At 33.0% G+C, this 22,724-nt stretch overlaps 1 pseudogene; it reads right to left on the bottom strand.

The window, feature by feature from the left end:
• Nucleotides 1–16,791: 16,791 nt before the first annotated feature.
• On the bottom strand, nucleotides 16,792–18,996 carry LOC128191780 (uncharacterized; annotated as a pseudogene).
• Nucleotides 18,997–22,724: the final 3,728 nt, after the last annotated feature.

Below are 22,724 nucleotides of genomic sequence, written 5' to 3'. Positions count from 1 at the left end.
AGTCAAAGCTTGGACTGAAAAATTCTGTTTGACGATCTTTATCTTAGGATATATTAAATGCAATGATAGAAAAAACTAGAGCAGAGCTCGTGGCAAAGCCACGAGTATTTTTTCCGTTGTTGCTGCGAGTTGAAAATGTATGGAATATGGTGTCAATAAATTATAATGACTAAACTTTCAGTTCTGCTTTTGTTATAAAAATGTGTTGTGATTGAAAGCCTGTATATAAAACGTGTTTTGAAAAAGAAAGAAAGAAAATGTTTTAGGAAAACTATCTGTCGAACACAGTTTATGTAATCGTTTCAAACATTCTTTTAAAAATGAGATGTTTAATGGCGAGTTAAATTTTCAGAGGGTAGTAAGCATTGTTACATGTACTCACGATTTATGTCAGGAATTGTGTTTTTGGGAGTTGATTTTAATCAACTCTCCTATGCAGTTACTCTAGCAAACCGAAATTGAAACTGTGTGTGCACCTAAGCACAAATAATCGCCGCTGCCAAGACTTAGTTCTTGAAAATAATCGATAAAGTCGATGTTATGTACGCTGAAGCATTTTTTTTTAAAGGAAACTTATTTATAAATACCTTGGAAATAGTCAGATTTTAAATGGTACGAACAATTAGAAGTTTTTTGTAGTCGTGTGTATTCCTACGCCAGAGTTCAATATATAGTCTCGTTCAACCATCGGTTGTCTCCTTACATCTCTGGCAAGTAGAGAGTCGGTCTATATTTAGAGGTCGCATCATCAAGCTATCACATGACCTGGTATCTCTTACTTGTCGGAGATTGACGGAGACAGCCGAGCATCTGGTTGAACGAGTCTAGAGTTCATTATTGGTTGGATCCATACAATTTTTGAAATATTTGGAATACCAAAACATAGTTTGATGAAATCAATTCTATTTTAAAATATTACACAACATGATTCATTAGAGGTTTTCTCGAAATTCTTGTCGGAAAAGTCAGAGAATTCATATTTAGAAAATGTGCATAATTCAAATGCAGATTATAAACTACTTGCCAAGCAAACTAGCATATCGTTGATTTTAAAATAAATAATATTCGATAAAATCAACTCCCGTCAGTACATCAGTACTTTGATTTAAAAACCGAACCCGCCTACAAAACACGTAACCTCATCTCTAAGATAACTTCTTTATTTAAAAATATTTCTAATATTTAAAAATATTTCTAAATTTTTGAAAACTATGTGCAAGTGTAGAATTGTTGCGTGATGACAAAATTTACAGACCCTGAAACGTACTACTACACCAAAAAACGTGCGACTTACGTGCGAGAAACGTTTCGTGTAAACCGTTTAGCGTTTCGTGTGATTGTGAAGCGTTTCGTGTAAACCGTTTAGCGTTTTGGGCAAAGCGTGACAATCGTTTCGGGCAAAGCGTACGAGAACCGCGTGAAACATTCATCAGATTTCATTCGGAACTCTCTGACAATTTAAAATTAATTGTTTCAAAATGGCGCCCGTGTTTTACATTACTTTAAAATGTTTGTGATTGGCAAAACTCTTTTGTACATGTAGGTATTTTCATGAAAAAAATCTACAAGAATGTTCAAGGAACTATGAATAACGGTTTCCATAAACTGACGAGAACTAATGTTAGAGCCCCTCCGTCGAAACCCCTTTTTTTAAACCTAAATATCTTTTTACAAAATTGAATTAATTTTTAACAAACAAAAGAAAGGTATATGTATTAAAAAATGACTTTTTTATACGATGTTTCAGTACTGATACAATATTAAAATTCGCTTTACATAAAAATATTAAATACAGTTAGCAAAACATGATTTCTATTGGAACAAACCTAAACCACTTTTACAACGAAGTACATTGAAGCGTTTAATAGGCATTTACTCCAGAAAAGTCGTTACGTAATGTTTTGACTGACCTTTGTCCAATCAGATTGTAGAAGGCGGAGTTGAGACATTACCAGTCGTGACTTAATTTGAGAGAGAAAGAGAGAGAGAGAGAGAGAGAGAGAGAGAGTTAACTGGTTAATGGAGTAAAATATAGATGACGCAGATGAGTGATCTACACGTATCTATCAACGATAGTTATCGTATAAAGTGAAAAATCATGGTCTATAGTATGTCCCAAGTTATTGCTTCTATCAATTTTTGATGATTTTTAATAAAAATACACATACCTGTGAAAGAAACACAACTGAAATTGATGAAAGGGAATATATCCAAGATATCTTCATTGAACAATTTTCACTCATAAAATTTCACAGGAACGAAAACAATTTTCTTACGGAGATTAATAATGGGAAATGTTTACATCTTTTCTCCATTCGGAAGTACTCGGGATACCTCGCGCAATTTTTTAACGTTATCATCCGGGCTTATTAATGGCTGATGCAATGCATAATCCCCCGTAGACTTTCAATATTGGGATGTGTATTGAAACCTGAAGCGGTAGAGGTGGCGTTTCAACACATATAATCTGGACATTTTTTGATATAAGTGGATGAACGTAGTTTGAGCACAAAGGTATTTACTATTATTGAAATATCAAGCAAAAAGTGGTGGAAGAAAAAAATCGGGACAAAGTATAGTATATCTTATAAATTTATGAACTTTGAAGTGTTTTGAAATTCTTTAACCAGGGAACAACGATGTCTATATATAGATCAGTTATAGGATAAGGTAATGTCAAACATCGAAGACTGTACGAATATTTAAGAAACTGTTTTTATTACAAGTGTTACCGTTAATAATCAAATCAAAGTTTGCCGAATCTTCCTGGAATTAAACATAGGTTGTAAATTTACTTTGTATAAAAACTTTCTTCATGGTTACTCAGTGTGAAACATTCTTTACCTTAGACGTTTTACTTTTCCACTAAGCATACGCCTTCGTTGCCTTTCCTTTACACTACATCTAAAGTCATCATGTTCATAAGTGATGATTCGTTCGCATTTCAAAATATTTAATGTCCGTAATCTCGGACTCCATGCTAGGAAATTTAGTTGGATATAAGCTACGTCATTCTTATCCATGTGCATGTTGTCGAAGGCGCGCGGCCAAAGAAATTTTCACTATCGTTCTTTAAAACTCTTTAAAGTTATACAATATAGGAAATACATGTAATTTTTATATACAGACCTTAATAAATATGTTTGCAAGTTTATAACTAATGATTATTCCTTTATCGGCACCACTTATAATTTTCTCAATTCACTCTCTCTCTCTTTTCTTTCTCTCATTCAAGTCACGAGCGGCAATGTCTTTACTCCGCCCAGCTACGTTCTGATTGGACAAAGGTTAGTCAAAACATTAGGTAGAAACTTTTTCTGAAGTATATAAAACGCTTCAAAGTACTTCGCTGTAACTTAAACGATCATGTTATGATAAGCATAGATTTTTTTTTATTTATTAACATCGATAACTCTTACTGAGACCATTTGCCTTTGTACAAGCAGCACACATAACCTCAGACATCGGGTGTCTCCTGCACCTGGCTGAACCTGTCAATCAAACTCTGTGTATTTGTTTTCATTGGATGGTCAGGCGTCTCTTTTTTTGTCAATAGCCAATGGAAAATTAATGACTTCAAGGTAATCGGAATTAGTATTTGACGAAGCATACAATTTAAATGACAAAATTTTTATTAATTATCTGAAAATTATTTAAACCACTGTTAACGGAAAACAAAGAGTCTTAGAAGTAATTAACACACAGGGATTTGCCTACAATGTACACAGTCCTGCAATTTCTAGTAATTATTAAGGTCTTCCGTTTCCAACGGAAGACCTTTCTATTATTGTGCGGGATAAGATTATTCTTATTTTTAGGGTCTTCCGTTTCTAACGGAAGACCCTCTTGTTTTTCTTCGGTTTCTTTTTAGGGTCTTCCGTTTTCAACGGAAGACCCTCTTGTTATTCTATTGTTTTTTTTTATTATTATTATTCTTCTTGTTTTTCCTTCTGACTTCTTTTTTGCTTTATATCTCAAAAACTATTAAACCGATTTGCAAGAAATTTTCAGGGATTATGTTAAATGCTTGTCCCTTGAAGCTTTTAAAGTTTCAATCATAAAATCACTTCCGTTTTCTAGTTACGTAATTTTAAAAATTTTCAAAAAATGATTTTGTCCATGACTTTTCTCGTAAACGGTTGTTTATAAAGACTTGAAACTTTCTGTGATTGTAAATCTGCGGATTTACTTATGGCATTTGACCGAAAAAATGTATTTTGTCACTTCCGGTCGAAACCGGAAGTGAAACAAATTTTTCGAAAAAATGAATTTTCTGATCGAATCAAAAATGAAAATGTGTTTTGTAGAGCTTGTTAAGCTGAATCTAACACTGAAAGCCGTTTGAAAATCGGATGATGGATTACAGAGATATCGGGGTTTAAAAATTGATTTTTCCGGAAATTTTGATTCCGCTTTTTTGGTTAAGAAAGTAGTATCAAGTTCTTGGTTAAATTAACTTGTACCTAAAAATTAATTGTTAAGTCGTACTGTAACACATTCGGATTTTTTTGTCAAGTAGTTCTTGAAATCGGAAAGGTTTTTGTTAAGTCGTACTTAAAATCATTCGGATTTTGTTAAGTCGTACCAGGAATAATTCGATTTTTTCATCTTTTTATTTTAGTTTCTCTTGTTATTGGTTTAAGAGCTCTGCTTCTTACAGGACTTCCAGCTTTACTTCCGACATGAACGGAAGACCCACTCGTTGCTTTGCAACGAGCTTTGCTCTAGTTATTATTATTTTATTTTTAATTTTTTTTCTGACTCCTTCTCGGCTTTATATCTCAAAAAGTTTTCATCCGATTTCAATGAAATTTTCATAGCTTTTGTAAAGTTTCCGTGCCTCCAAGATGTTAAAGTTTCAGCATTGACATCACTTCCGTTCAAATTTGGCGGCCTTTTTAAAATTCAATAAAAGTGATTTTGTCCGGAAGAAATCTCCGTTAACTTTAAACATATCGCTTTGAAATTTTTACTGATGATAGATGTATCAATTCTATGATGTACTGGGGGGATTAGAATTTTGTTCATCAATTTTGCTCAAAACCGGAAGCAATTCCAATTTTTGGAAATTTTCATTTTTTTTTAACAAAAAAAGACAATACTACAGTCTTATAGAACTTGCCATGGTGAATTCAAATCTGAAATCCGTTTGAAAATCAAACAATGCATTACAGAGATATCGGGGTTGAAAAATTGATTTTTCCGGAAATTTTGATTCCGCGTCTTGGTTTAAAAAATAGCGTAATGTTCAAAGTAAAATTAATTCGTACCAAAAATAATTGTTAGGTCGTGCTTGAACACATTCGGATTTTTTCTGTCAAGTCGTTCTTGAAATCAGAAAGGTTTTTGTTCATTCGTACTTTAAATCATTCGGATTTTGTTAAGTCGTACCAGGAAAAATTCGATTTTTTCATCTTTTTATTTAAGTTACTCTTGTTGTTGGTTTAAGAGCTCTGCTTCTTACAGGAACTTTCGGCTTTACTTCCAACATTAACGGAAGACCCATTCGTTGCTTTGCAACGATCTTTGCTCTAGTTCTTTTTTTTTTCTTCCTAGACGCGAACCTTGAGGCTTCATATCGTGCTCATTTCTGAACGGTTTTTGCTTAAATTTTCAGGGCTAATGGACTTTACAAAACACTATCTTCATCAATTCATAAAAGTTAGAATTCCCTTTCCGTTAACGAGTTATTCCCCTTTTAATTTTTTTTAGGGCCTTTGGTTTCCAGACAAAGGCTCCGAGACTATGATAGCAGGGAATGGGAATCTAACGAATTTGAATAACATGTATACATCGGTTTTTGTTTTTGGATTTCGTTCCTTATTTAGGAAAAGGTAGGGAGTTAAAAAACAAGATTCGGAAGACTGCGAAAATTTAGTCATATTTTCCTTTGTAATTTTAAACAAAAAATAATTTGTTAAAACATGTCGAATAAAAGTTGTGCAGAATATCAAGGGCTTTCATTTGACACAAATAAAAAAGGGCTGGCCCCTTAAATTAAAGGCCGAGAGCCCCTAAAAGTTTTTGCTTAATAACTCAAAAACGGTTAGGATTTTGATATGGCTGTCGCTGGAGAAGTTGTTTGTTGGGATCTCATAAAGGTCGTTACAATATTATTTTGTAAGTGATTTGTGTAGTATGAGTGTAAAAAGCTTTACATGTTGACATGTACCTGTTTTCATTTGACAAGTTAACGAAAGTCTTTGTGCGTACAACTGGCATAAAGTTGCCACAGAAGGTATGCTGGTTTATACAGGAGGCATTAATTTATAAGAATTTTTTTATTGTTGGAGTACATGCTTTTTTTTTTAGGAGTTTAAGTCATCGTTGTTAAGTTCTTATAGTGCACAATCATTAAAAAACGGCAATTGGAAAACAAAACATTCTTTTTCTTTTCTATTAAACCACAAAATATGGAATTAAAAAACTCTATGCATTACATTTTATTTATTAACTCCATGCATTTAAAATCTACCTTGAATCAGAGCTGTGTGTGTGTGTACCATTACGTAAGCTCTCCCTCGCCCGCGGCCGAGAAACTCGGTCACCATGCTCGCGGCTGGACTACCTAGCGGTCAGCGGTTATCTAATACACGAGAGCTGTGTCTCTCATATACATGTACGAGTTTATTTAGCCGCGAACTCAAGAATTGGTTTCGTTTTGATTACACATAATTTTTTTATGGATTAAACGATTGGGTGTCAATTAAGAAATCGTTTAGTTAATTAATAAAAGCAATGTCATTCTCAATCTAAAGCAATAATAGACACAGATCAATTGTGGGTTTTAAGTTTGAAATAAATAGCTTCTATTTGATAGAGTATGGTCATTATACTGCAAACTTTTCAAATCTTCCTGGGTTCTGAGCTGTGCCTGTCTGTGCATTGTACATGTACCTTTACGTAATACCAGTATACCCTTCGCCCACGGCCGATGAGATCAGCCACGGCTGCACTACCTAGCGGTAATTAGCGGTAATTAAGCGGTTATTTAATACACAAGATTCTCACACCGCGACACACAGTTACATGCATATGAACGTGTTTGAGTTAATATAGCCGTAAAAACAGGAACTGTTTTAGTTTAATGCTATAAAGGTTTATCCATCTTGTATTTATTCAATTGAACATTTGAGTGTAAATGAATATTAATGAGCGATATTACTCCAAATTGTAAACATCGTAAGACATAAATTAATGGTTAGTTTGTTTATGTAAAATATTTTAAAAACTGCTCAAATAATGTTTTTAATCAACCCCCCCCCCCCCCCCCAAACACACACACACACACACATAGTAAACCATTCCTCGCACATGGCTGAGGAGAACCGGCGCGAGTGGACAAGTAATCCGCGGTCGGTTCGTGTTCTTCTACATGTACCTGTTTCATATTTTGCACGGACATAACTATATTTTATTATGTTTTTAACTATTATATTTGTTTAAGATAAAAAGATAAATTCATTAAACTTGTACAGTTGATTAAGCATTGATATATAGATAGCGTACAAGGTAGTTTAAAAATCAAATTATAATCAAAGTTCCATGTAACATGTTTGCGGTAGGTGCTAGCACGATAAAAAAAATGTTCTGAATTGAGGTATTCGATGATTTAAAAAAAAAAATTCACATGAATTTTGAACAACTTTAGATTAGATTTTATCGGTCACATATTAATCACTTCTGTATAGTTTTTCTACATGGTCGTTCGTTTCTTTGTAGAAGCGAACTCATTGCTGCCCCCCCCCTCCTGTCCCGCTGACAGGAGCTCGCGCTGAATGTTTTCAATTGTCAAAACGATATCAAGATCTATCGAAAATCATTTTTGGTGGCTTCTTCTCATGTGTAACATTTTGTTTCACTTTCCCACCCGTTTGTTTATTCAGTCAGTCTGTGTAAATTCAATCGCCACGTGCGACCGAGAATCTTGTGGCACTTCAACGCACACAGCTCGGAACATATATAGCCCCAGGTCATCAATTGTTATGTAATTGAGTAAAAGTTGGAATGGTGCTTTTACATAAAATAATAAATAATAAAATCATCCAGAAAAAAAGTTACCGTAACTCAATAGTCAATACCAAAAATAAAATCCGTATGATTGCAAACTGAAATCGGTTTTTCAGTATTCGGCGGGATTTGATTTTTCTGCTAACATTAGTATTTTTATTAGTTTCAGAGATTACGATTTAAAAACACAAACAGTAAATACACCTGATATTATTTACATTGATAATGTTGAAAAATATTTAAAATTAAATTAGTCACATTCGTAAGATAAAAATGTTCTACGAACAACCGATAATTTTTTTCCTATGTCGTATCATTCGCGCATAAATAAGCATGTTCTGTACATGTACCTCAGAAAAAATTGAAATGATTACACAAAAAAGAAAGTTGTAATTAGTACTACGGATTTTTTTTTCTGAAAGTAATTTCACATTGTATTGAAAAGAACAAGAAATAAAAATGATTTAAATTTTTGACTCAATATTCGTATATATTACAGGCGCTTCGTACATGTGTAACGGCGTACAGTGTATAGATTATTATAATCTGTTCGAATTAAATACCATGCGTAAAGATTCCCATAATAATTACTAGTAATTGCATGACTGTGTACATTGTAGGCAAATCCCTGTGTGTTAATTACTTCTAAGACTCTTTGTTTTCCGTTAACAGTGGTTTAAATAATTTTCAGATAATTAATAAATTTTATGTCATTTAAATTGTATGCTTCATCAAATACTGATTCCGATTACCTTGAAGTCATTAATTTTCCATTGGCTAATGACAAAAAAAAAAAGAGACTGAAAACAAATACACAGAGTTTGATTGACAGGTTCAGCCAAGTGCAGGAGACACCCGATGTCCGAGGTTATGTGTGCTGCTTGTACAAAGGCAAATGGTCTCAGTAAGAGTTATCGATGTAAATAAATAAATATGCTTATCAAAACATGATCGTTTAAGTTACAGCGAAGTACATTGAAGCGTTTGATTATTAACGGTAACACTTGTAATATAAACAGTTTCTTAAATATTTGTACAGTCTTCGATGGTTGACATTACCTTATCCTATTACTGATCTATATATAGACATCGTTGTTCCCTGGTTAAAGGATTTCAAAACACTTCAAAGTTTCATAAATTTATAAAATATACTATAACATGTCCCGAGTTTTTTCTTCCACCACTTTTTGCTTGATATTTCAATAATAGTAAATACCTTTGTGATCAAACTACGTTCATCCACTTATATGAAAAATGTCCAGATTATATGTGTTGAAACGCCCACTCTACCGCTTCAGGTTTCAATACACATCCCAATATTGAAAGTCTACGGGGATTTTGCATTGCATCAGCCATTAATAAGCCCGGATGATAACGTTAAAAAATTGCGCGAGGTATCCCGAGTACTTCCGAATGGAGAAAAGATGTAAACATTTTCCATTATAAATCTCCGTAAGAAAATTGTTTTCGTTCCTGTGAAATTTTATGAGTGAAAATTGTTCAATGAAGATATCTTGGATATATTCCCTTTCATCAATTTCAGTTGTGTGTCTTTCATAGGTATGTGTATTTTTATCAAAAATCATCAAAAATTGATGGAAGCAATAACTTGGGACATACTATAGACCGTGATTTGTCACTTTATACTATAACTATTGTTGATAGATAGTTCACTCATCTGCGTCATCAATAATTTACTTCATTAATCAGTTAAATCTCTCTCTCTCTCTCTCTCATATACATTTTCAACTCGAAGCAACAACGGAAGACCTACTCGTGGCTTTGCCACGAGCTCTGCTCTAGTTATGGGAATCTTTACGCATGGTACTTAATTCGAACAGATTATAATAATCTATACACTGTACGCCGTTACACATGTACGAAGCGCCGGTAATATATACGAATATTGAGTCAAAGATTTAAATCATTTTTGTTTCTTGTTCTTTTCAATACAATGTGAAATTACTTTCAGAAAAAAATTCCGAAATACTAATTATAACTTTCTTTTTTGTGTAATCATTTGAATTTTTTCTGAGGAACATGTATATATATGTACATAACATACTTATTTACGCGCGAATGATACGACATAGGAAAAAAATAATCGGTTGTTCGTAGAACATTTTATCTTACGAATGTGACTAATTTAATTTTAAACATTATCAATGTAAATAATATCAGTAGTATTTACTGTTTGTGTTTTTACATCGTAATCTCTGAAACCAATAAAAATACTAATGTTAGCAGAAAAATCAAATCCCGCCGAATACTGAAAAACCGATTTCAGTTAGCAATCATACGGATTTTATTTTTGGTATTGACTATTGAGTTACGGTAACTTTTTTTCTGGATGATTTTATTATTTGTTATTTTATGTAAAACACCATTCCAACTGTGCGCTGAAGTGACACAAGATTCTCGGTCGCACGTGGCGATTGAATTTACACAGACTGACCGAATAAACAAACGGGTGGGGAAGTGAAACAAAATGTTACACATGAGAAGAAGCCACCAAAAAAGATTTTCAATAGATCTTGATATCGTTTTGACAATTAAAAAAATCCAGCGCGAGCTCCTGTCAGCGGGGCGGGAGGGGGGCAGCAATGAGTTCGCTTCTACAAAGAAACGAACGACCATGTAGAAAAACTACAGAAGTGATTAATATGTGACTGATAGAATCTAATCTAAAGTTGTTTAAAATTCATGTGAATTTTTTTTTTTAAATCATCGAATGCCTCAATTCAGGACATCTTTTTATCGTGCTAGCACCTACCGCAAACATGTTACATGGAACTTTGATTATAATTTTACAAATGTACAAGTTTAATGAATTTATCTTTTCATCTTAAACGAATATAATAGTTGAAAACATAATAAAATATAGTTGTGTCCGTGCAAAATATGAAACATGAACGCGTGATAAGGTACATGTAGAAGAACACGAACCGACCGCGGATTACTTGTCCACTCGCGCCGGTTCTCCTCAGCCATGTGCGAGGGATGATCATCATTTAAAGGTTTACTATTTGTGTGTGTGTGTGGTGGGGGGGGGATTGATTTAAAACATTATTTGTGCAGTTTCTAAAATATTTTACATAAACAAACGAGCCATTAATTTATGTCTTACGATGTTTTCGATTTGGAGTAATATCGCTCATTAATATTCATTTACACTCAAATGTTCAGTTGAATAAATACAAGATGGACAAACTTTTATAGCATTAAATTAAAACAGTTCCTTTTTTCACGGCTATATAAACTCAAACACGTTCATATGCATGTAAGTGTGCGTCGCGGTGTGAGAATCTTGTGTATTAAATAACCGCTTAATTACCGTTAGGTAGTGCAGCCGTGGCTGATCTCATCGGCCGTGGGCGAAGGATATATTACGTAAAGGTATATGTACAACGCACAGACAGGCACAGCTCAGAACCCAGGAAGACTTGAAAAGTTTGCAGTATAATGACCATACTCTATCAAATAGAAGTTATTTATTTTAAACTTAAAACCTACAATTGATCTGTGTCTATTATTGCTTTAGATTGAGAATGACATTGCTTTTATTAATTAACTGAACGATTTCTTAATTGACACCCAATCGTTTAATCCATGAAAAAATTATGTGTAATCAAAACGAAACCAATTCTTGAGTTCGCGGCTAAATAAACTCTTACTGTATATGAGAGACACAGCTCTCGTGTATTAGATAACCGCTGACCGCTAGGTAGTCCAGCCGCGAGCATGGTAACCGATTTTCTCGGCCGCGGGCAGGGGAGAGCTTACGTAATGGTACACACACACACAGCTCTGATTCAAGGTAGATTTTAAATGCATGGAGTTAATAACTAAAATGCAATGCATAGAGTTTTTTAATTCCATATTTTGTGGTATAATAGAAAAGAAAAAGAATGTTTTGTTTTCCAATTGCCGTTTTTAATGATTGTGCACTATGAGAACTTAACAACAATGACTTTAACTCCTAAAAAAAAGCATGTACTCCAACAAAAAAAAAGTTCTTAAACTCCTAAAAAAAAAAAGCATGTACTCCAACAACAAAAAAATTCTTATAAATTAATGCCTCCTGTATAAACCTGGGGCTCGTAACATAAAGCATGCTAAGATTTTGACTTAAGTAGGGTCATAAGTAGGACTTAGGCGGAATCTTAAGACCTACATAAGTCCTGCTAAAGTATGTCTTTTTCCGTAACATAAAGCAAACTTAGCAATGTCTTAGCTAAGTCATGTTTATGTTAAAAAGTATAAACGTATTTTTCATTTCTTTTGTCGAATTTGAATGTATTGGTAATAAAATCATATTTTTATAGATACACGTGCATGACATCTTTGATATTAGATGCCATCATGGGGGTAGATGTAAATGTACATACACAATATTCAAGAAGGCATGAGTATAATTATATACGTTTGTACCTAAAATTTTAAACAAAACTCAAAGCGATGGATCTCGGGCAATATATTCATGTTATTGTTGTTGCTTCTGTTTTGACGAATATTCACTATTTTAGACGTTCTCGAAGAATTGCCTGTGGGGTAATATCGCGTGGCCGTAAGAACTTGATATAATTATATAGTGGATTTCTTTTTATCTTTTGTTCTACATCTTACCTCACCAATAAGGCAACTCATATACTAGTATTATTTAAACAATATTTTATTATGTAAAAAAAAATATATTACATAATTGGATTGGGCAGCAGGCAATTCTGGTATTCTGGGTATAATTTCTTCATTAAGTCGATATATTGAAATGAGGCAATCGTCGTCTTAAAAATCGCTGAGGGTGTTTCTGTCTCCTTTTTTAATTTCTCAAGTTTCGCAAGTTTATATATGCAGTTACTTCTTGTAAACCGACCATTACGTGTATACAACCTATTTAGCAGTCCACTTGCATACTGGAATTATGGAATATGTTACAGATCATTACGACCACTGTTAATATTTATATCAATCAAATCAAAAATTTTATATTGATTAGTATTATGATATTTATTCTGTGTAAATATCATAATGTGATTAATACTCTGTAATCATATGTTGAATTGAAATAATTAACAATAAGTCTTCTAAATGTGTGAAAACAATACCTAAGACATACTTAAGTCACCTCTACCGGCCGCCTAAATTTTGGGTAAATGGTCTAAGCTAAGCACTCTTCTAGTTACGGACTTAAGTCTAAGAATGTACTTAAGTCCTACTTAAGCACTGTCTTAGACTTAAGAGGCAGTCTACCATAGAACCATGCAAATGGCTATCAATGGAAGTATATCGAAATTTTATGAGACTTGGCACAGATATTCATGATAACCTAACTTGATTATAATGAGAATGATTTTTATTACATTACATCAGTAACTATGGAAACGGATGGCACTTGGGTTTTCCCCTTGTTCTATTTATAGAACTTTTGAAAAATTAGACAGCATACAATTCTTTTTAGTTTACTGGAAATATTACACACTGCAATTGAATGAAACCCGTTTCTTCACATTGTGAAAACCCATAGGTATTCTGAATAATAAGGAATTTAAATTTCTAAACACAATACACAAAGATATGTGGGCCTTAACTTCATGAAAATACTGAAATTTTACCAAAATTGACCTATTTGCACTAAAACTGGCATAACTGCCCAAAAAACGCATCAATTAATATAATATTTTGTCAGCTTATATGGTCTTTATTTGTCTTTAATCTGGTTGAGGGAATTTGGTTGCAAATGAAATTCAGTGGAAATTTTGGGGGGTGGGTGGATTTGGGAGGGGGTGGGGGTGGACATGGTGCACTTTTATCTAGGGTAAGAAAAAATGCTATTACATAATTATTTAGATTTTCCTTGCCAAATAAAACAAGTAGTAATGGAGAATTAAGTAGTCTTAAAAATTAAACACACAGAATTACTATGAATTGCCCTCAGTCGAGGGGCGGGGGTGGGGGGCTGCAATTGAAAGGAAACTTGGGCCATTAAGTTTGTCACCTAACAGCGACGCGCAGTGGGTTAGAGGGTGTACTACGAATCTGTAAGTCATGAGTTTGACTCCCGCTCTGGGTTTCAATTTTTACCTCTCCAAATATTTTTAAAAGCTCTTTTTTGGTTAAATATTGTAAAATTTGAAAATTTTAAACCGGTGAAAGTATTTCAATCACAATGTACATTAATCCATATTAAAATCGACAGATGTCCCACAGCACCTCAATTTATATAAGCATCCGCTTTGACATAAAACTGTTAAAATACAATAACAATGGATTGCATGTTACATGTATTCAAATTTAAATGAACGTACATATCAAACATTTTTTTTATCATATACATTTGTATTTTTGAGCAGAGTTTACAACATAAGTATATTGTTAAGATGATATCTGAGAAGAACACAGCAAATAACAATCTTTAACTTAATAAATAACCTGTTTAATATTCATGGATTATTTGTTACAGTTATAAACTTCAAAATGTACATATAACCACCTGATATGAAAAAAAATCCTGAAAAGCCTACATGTAACACTCATTTATAAAAAATACTTGTAATGAGCCTTTGCTTCAAATGGAGCAAAAAGCAAAGACCAAATTATTACAGTTATTTTCATGAAATATGAAAAGCCATTGTTTACAAAGCTATGAAATAAAATATGCAATACAACCAAATTTCAACCTTCAATGAATACATCGGAAAGAGAATTTTAATTGCAGAAAAAAGATACAAAATCTGTGAATTGAAATATTCATTATTCAGTTACATACGAAAAAAGACAGAGATGTGCAATTAATTTAAATTTAGAAAGTTATCATCATCAATTAATACATGTATCCCTATTAGCCAAATAACATCATCAATAATACATGTAGTGCTATTAGTTCAGGTAAAATCATCAATTTATACATGTAGCAATAGTGGAAAACTATTATCAATTAATACATGTATCACTTTTGGCCAAATAACAACATCAATTCATACATGTAGTGCTATTAGTCAAATAAAATCATTAATTTATATATGTAGCCGTATAAGACATCTATTTTCAATTCATACATTTAACACTGTTAGACAAATACATGTATTAATTACCATCAATTTATACATGTAGCACTAATAACCAAACACCAACAATGCACACATGTAGCACTTATCTTTTAGTCAAATAAAATCATAAATTCATACATGTAGTGCTATTAAACAACCTTTATCATCATTCATACATGTTGCACTAAAAGCTAAATAACATTATTGATTCATACATATAGCACTGATAACCAAACAACATCAATTCATACATGAATCACTATTTGCCAAATAACATCATCAATTTAAACATGTAGCAATTTAAGACAACGATGATCATTAATTCATGTATGTACATGTTTCACTATTGGCCAAATAACATCATTAATTCATGTAGCGCTGTTAGCCAAATACATGTAACCTCATCAATTCATACATGTGGCGCTACTAGTCTAAGAACATCATCAATTCAAACGTATAGCACAATTAGCTAGCCAAGTAACACCATCAATTCACACTAGTGCTATAAGTCAACTTTTATCATCAAATCATTCATAAAGTTTACATCCTCAATTGATACACGTAGCGCTATTGGCCAAATAACAATCAATTCATACCTGTAGCGCTATTAGTACAAAAACATTATCAATTCATATACGTGTAGTGCTAATAGAGGACTAACATCATCATTCGTACATGAAATGCTATTAGAGAACAGACAACATCAATTCATATATTAATTATGTAATGTTTTTAGCAAACTTACATCATCAATTCCTTCTTGTAGCACTATTAGACAAATAAAATTATCAATTCATACATGTAGCACTATTAAATAACTAACATCATTAATTCATACATGTAGAGCTACTAGCCAACATTCATACATGTAGCACTTTTGGCCAAATAACATCATCAATTCATACAAGTGATGTTAGACAACTCTTATCATCAAATCATTAATGAAGTGCTATTATCTAGCTTACATCCTCAATTGATACATGTTTGTCTATTAATGGCCAAAAATAATCAATTTATACCTGTAGCGCTATTAAAAGACTTACGTCATCAATTCATACACATGTAGTGCTATTAGAGGACTAACATTATATAAATAATGCCTGTTTGGGAGAGTAACAGTTGAAATTGACACCCCGAGGACACCATTGTCAACCGACGCGAAGCGGAGGTTGACAATGGTTTTCGAGTAGTATTTAACATGAAAATATAATAATATGAATTCATGCATGTATCACAATTCTCTTTGAATACTGAAGTTGATCAAGATTCATAGATGGGTGTGATTTTACAGGGGAGTACTTTCCATATGACAATAATTTCACAGCTTCATTTAAGATTTCATGCTCTGTTCTTTCATCTTTGGACTGATCAGACCCCACAGTTTTCTGAGATCACAGAAGATCAAAATCTGAAAATAAATATATACCGGTATATTCATTAAAATATATGTATTCAAAGTATTAGACTAAACTCAGCTGTTGGATACACACATATATGTACCACTATAATACACATGTAAAGCATTGACAGCTTTAATAACAACTGTATGACATTTCAGAAAAAATTATGCATTGTAAAATTTACATATGATAATCATTTCAAGTGGCAGCCAATCTTTGAATGACCTCGATCCCTAAGATGATCACAGTGACTTTTATCTACATTTAGCATTGTCCTTGTGCCTGAATCACATTTAAACTCATTGAACTGTAAAACTGAAATTCAACCATACAGTTCAAGAAACATATATACCACCCATGCGGCAATAATGAAAAGGGTCAAAAAATTCAGAATCTGTAGTTCTCTCTAATAAACAGCATATTTCTACAAAAGAGTACATTTAATGTATATCTAATATACCGGTAATGTACATGTATATGTAGTCTATATATTAACAAAAATATAGCCAAATCTTATTTCTGATTTTCATACACAATATCTAATGTACATATACAAGTATCAATTGGATATCCCAAATGTTGATTAGTTGAACTCTCAATAGACATATTGTAAAATAACTAAATATAAAGTGTAGATGATTTAAGATTTTGATCCATTAAAAGACACTGTTATTATCAGTTAATCTAATGTTGTCCAGCTAAATAAGTTTTTAGCATGAATACAAACTATAATGCTATCTTAATGGGACAAATACATTAACCATTTGAAATTCCCTTTGATTTTTAAGACATTTTTATGTATAAACCTGTTTTTCTCTTAAATACTTAAATGAAAGATCCAGGCCTGGCATGCCCCCCCCCCCCTAAATATCTTTGGACAACATTTGTTCTTACATGTATAAGTACTCCTCAACTCCTTTGTATTTATATTTTCTGTTTCATATGTAATGTACAACAAAGTTTTATGAGTTGAATACATCATAATAATTCAGTCAATCAATTGTGTAAAAAACACACCTTTCAACTCCTCCTTCAGATCTGTATTAATCTTGACACAGTTTTCTCTCAATGCGTTTTCTGCGAACACCTATTAATGGTAAAATTCCAAACATCATTCCGATGTGTCCATTATGCATTAATTTCCCCGTAAACGTTGGTTCATTTAACAGAGTTTTTGTTCATAATCAAAACAATAATTTATCAGTGACAACGGGTAAGGAAATTGAGATCAAGCATGGGTTTATAAAAGCACTAATTCATTCCTTGAATAATAAAAATAGGTTTTCAAATTTGTATGAGTATTTCAACAAGTAAATTTTCAGTTTTGAACACTATACCACTATAAAAACTGAACTGTATATCTTTTCCATAGATATCTAATCAAATTGGGAGGGGGGCAGCTTTAATCTGATATTGATGTGCATTTATTTTATGCATACATACATGTAGTATGTCCTAGCAATATTTACTGGTACACATAAGAGTACTGTTATATAAATATTTTTGCTTTGTTAAGAATTATGTCATTGGGTGAAGGCAAATTTTTTCTTACCAGAACCAGTTGGAAAATGTGTGCTCAGCTTCCTCCATATCTCTCGGCTTTGAATGAATGTAATTCCACTCGCGATTGTGCCAGATTGAGATTGTTTATGTAGTGAATTACAGCATGTTCTCCTTTTCCTTTTCCACTGAATTCCATATTCCTGCCTGTGTTTAGCAAATGTACGCCCGCTGAAATTTGACAGCCTCAACCCATGCACACCAGCACGATGATTCTGGTATTTGTGCAAAATCTGACTCAGAGGTACATTTAAAAAATCTCAAGTGTGCTGAAGTGTTTTTCTTACAATCCTAAAGTATATTATCTGCTTTCTCTTTACAATTTTCACCAAAACTACATTTCAAACCATCCATTTTGTTGACATCTGGCTTTCTCCAATCATTCTTCTTTATCTTCTTTACACGAGAGTTCCACAAAGGGAGATAATTTAATTTGTAAAAATCCCGAATTTAAACACCGGAATATAAGCTTAATATTTATTTGCAACCAAATTCCCATTCAAATATATTTTATTATGGATAATTCTATTGTTTGAACCAAGAAACTCTAAATTTAAAACGTTTCTTGGGGTTTTATATCCTACTAAGAGAAGTAGTGTGTTTTGGACATTACCTATCTTATTATAATATTTGATCATCTATAGCTTAAAATCAAAGAATGAATTAAAAAATATGTGTGCACCAAATCAAAGGTATTTGTATCAGATGTTATGTGAATCTGACTCCATGTATGATTAAACTCTATTTAATACTTAAATGACTATCTGAAATTAGCCGTATTCATGCATGAAATTTATTATGAATAATGAGCTAAAAATAGAAATGGTCTTATCTGGGGGATTTCAGTGGTGCAGATAAATTTAACCATGAAAATTTGATAAAATAAACAATATACTTTAGATATATCCAGATAAACTATGAACATTAATCTACACCCTTCATTATAAAATTTTGATTTTGCATGGTTCTATCGTAGACTGCCTCTTAAGTACCCTTTATGTTACGAGCCCCAGCATACTTTCTGCGGCAACTTTATGCCAGTTGTACGCACAAAGACTTTCGTTAACTTGTCAAATGAAAACAGGTACATGTCAACATGTAAAGCTTTTTACACTCATACTACACAAATCACTTACAAAATAATATTGTTACGACCTTTATGATATCCCAACAAACAACTTTTCAGGCGACAGCAATATCAAAATCCTAACCGTTTTTGAGTTATTAAGGAAAAACTTTTAGGGGCTATTGGCCTTTAATTTTAAGGGACCAGCCCTTTTTTATTGGTCTCAAATGAAAGCCCTTGATATTCTGCACAACTTTTATTCTACATGTCGTAACAAAATATTTTTTGTTAAAAAGATATAAAGGAAAATATGTCTAAATTTTTGCACTTTTTTGAATCCTGTTTTTCGACCCCCTACCTTTTCCTAAATAAAAAACGTAATCTAAAAACAAAAACCGATGTGTACTACTACAATGTCTCTGCTATTCAAATTCGTTGGATTCCCATTCCCTGCTATCATAGTCTCGGAGCCTTTGTCTGGAAACCAAAGGCCCTAATAAATTTTAAAAGGGGAATAACTCGTTAACGGAAAGGGAATTCTAACTTTTATGAATTGATGAAGATAGTGTTTTGTAAAGTCCATTAGCCCTGAAAATTTGAGCAAAAACCGTTCAGAAATGAGCATGATATGAAGCCTCAAAGTTCGCGTCTAGGAAGAAAAAAAAGAAAAATAAGAACTAGAGCAGAGCTCGTGGCAAAGCGACGAGTAGGTCTTCCGTTGTAGCTGCGAGTTGAAAATGTATGTGATATGGTGTCAATAATTTATAATGACTAAACTTTCAGTTCTGCTTTTGTTATAAAAATGTGTTGTGATTGAAAGCCTGTATATAAAACGTGTTTTGAAAAAGAAAGATAGAAAATGTTTTAGAAAAACTATCTGACGAACACAGTTTATGTAATCGTTTCAAACATTCTTTAAAAAATGAGATGTTTAATGGCGAGTTAAATTTTCAGAGGGTAGCAAGCATTGTTACATGTAATCATGATTCATGTGAGGAATTGTGTTTTTTGGGAGTTGATTTTAATCAACTCTCCTATGCAGTTACTCTAGCATACCGAAACTGAAACTGTGTTTGCACCTAAGCACAAATCATCGCCGCTGACAAGACTTAGTTCTTGAAAATAATGAAGCATTTTTTTAAAGGAATTTTTTTTATAAATACCTTGGAAATAGTCAGATTTTAAATGGTAAGAACAATTTGAAGTTTTTTTAGTCGTGTGTATTCCTACGCCAGAGATCAATATATAGTCTCGTTCAACCATCGGCTGTCTCCTTACATCTCCGGCAAGTAGAGAGTCAGTCTATATTTAGAGGTCGCATCATCAAACTATCACGTGACCTGGTATCTCTTACTTGTCGGAGATTAACGGAGACAGCCAAGCATCTGGTTGAACGAGTCTAGAGTTCATTATTGGTTGGATCCATACAATTTTTGAAATATTTGGAAAACCAAAACATAGTTTGATGAAATCAATTCTATTTTAAAATATTACACAACATGATTCATTAGAGGTTTTCTCGAAATTCTAGTCGGAAAAGTCAGAGAATTCATATTATAAAAATGTGCATAATTCAAATGCAGATTATAAACTACTTGCCGAGCAAACTAGCATATCGTTGATTTAAAAATAAATAATATTCGATAAAATCAACTCGCGTCAGTACATCAGTACTTTGATTTAAAAACGGAACCCGCCTACAAAACACGTAACCTTTTCTCTAAGATAACTTCTTTATTTAAAAATATTTCTAAATTTTTGAAAACTATGTGCAAGTTTAGAATTGTTGCGTGATGACAAAATTTACAGACCCTGCAACGTACTACTGCACCAAAAAACGTGCGACTTACGTGCGAGAAACGTTTCGTGTAAACCGTTTAGCGTTTCGTGTGATTGTGAAGCGTTTCGTGTAAACCGTTTAGCGTTTCGGGCAAAGCGTGTAAATCATTTCGGGCAAAGCATGCGAGAACCGCGTGAAACATTCATCAGATTTCATTCGGAACTCACTGACACTTCAATTTACTTTTAATTGATGAAAGGGAATATATCCAAGATATCTTCATTAAACAATTTTCACTCATAAAATTTCGCAGGAACGAAAATTTTCTTACGGAGATTTATAATGGGAAATGTTTACATCTTTTCTCCATTCGGAAGTACTCGGGATACCTCGTGCAATTTTTAAACGTTATCATCCGGGCTTATTAATGGCTGATGCAATGCAAAGTCCCCGCAGACTTTCAATATTGGGATGTGTATTGAAACCTGAAGCGGTAGAGGGGGCGTTTCAACACATATAATCTGGACATTTTTGATATAAGTGGATGAACGTAGTTTGAGCACAAAGGTATTTACTATTATTGAAATATCAAGCAAAAAGTGGTGAAAGAAAAAACTCGGGACGTATATTTTATAAATTTATGAACTTTGAAGTGTTTTGAATTCTTTAACCAGGGAACAACGATGTCTATATATAGATCAGTAATAGGATAAGGTAATGTCAAACATCGAAGACTGTACGAATATTTAAGAAACTGTTTTTATTACAAGTGTTACCGTTAATAATTTAATCAAAGTTTGCCGAATCTTCCTGGAATTAAATATAGGTTGTAAATTTACTTTGTATAAAAACTTTCTTCATGGTTACTCAGTGTGAAACATTCTTTACCTTAGACGTTTTACTTTTCCACTAAGCATCCGCCTTCGTTGCCTTTCCTTTACACTACATCTAAATTCATCATGTTCATAAGTGATTATTCGTTCGCATTTTAAAATATTTAATGTCCGTATTCTCGGACTCCATGCTAGGAAATTTAGTTGAATATAAACTACGTCATTCTTATCCATGTGCATGTTGTCGACGACGCGCGGCCAAAGAAATTTTCACAATCGTTCTTTAAAAAGCTTTAAAGTTATACAATATAGGATATACATGTAATTTTTATGTACAGACCTTAATTAATTTGTTTGCAAGTTTATAACTAATGATTATTCCTTTATCGGCACCACTTATAATTTACTCAACTCTCTCTCTCTCTCTCTCTCTCTTCTTTCTCTCATTCAAGTCACGAGCGGCAATGTCTTAACTCCGCCCAGCTACGATCTGATTGGACAAAGGTCAGTGAAAACATTAGGTAGAAACTTTTCTGGAGTAAACCCCTATTAAACGCTTCAATGTACTTCGCTGTAACTTAAACGATCATGTTTTGATAAGCATATATATTTTTTTATTTATTTACAGCGATAACTCTTACCGAGACCATTCGACTTTGTACAAGCAGCACACATAACCTCGGACATCGGGTGTCTTCTGCACCTGGCTGAACCTGTCAATCAACCTCTGTGTATTTGTTTTCATTGGATGGTCAAGCGTCTCTTTTTTTGTCAATAGCCAATGGAAAATTAATGACTTCAAGGTAATTGGAATCAGTATTTGATGAAGCATACAATTCAAATGACAAAAATTTTATCATCTGAAAATTATTTAAACCATTGTTAATGGAAAACAAAGAGTCTTAGAAGTAAAACACCGATCCATTTTAGTTGTGGGTGTGTCGGGTTTGACCAATCAGATCACGTCATCTAATGCGGCGTATAAGGTCGGACATTGGTCGGACATCGCTCCATGAAAATGGCGATTGT

This window comes from Crassostrea angulata, chromosome 1 (assembly GCF_025612915.1).
Source record: "Crassostrea angulata isolate pt1a10 chromosome 1, ASM2561291v2, whole genome shotgun sequence".
In the NCBI taxonomy this organism is placed as follows: domain Eukaryota; kingdom Metazoa; phylum Mollusca; class Bivalvia; order Ostreida; family Ostreidae; genus Magallana; species Magallana angulata.
The sequence above is the reverse complement of the archived record's forward strand: the minus strand, read 5'-3'. Positions and strand labels throughout refer to the sequence as shown.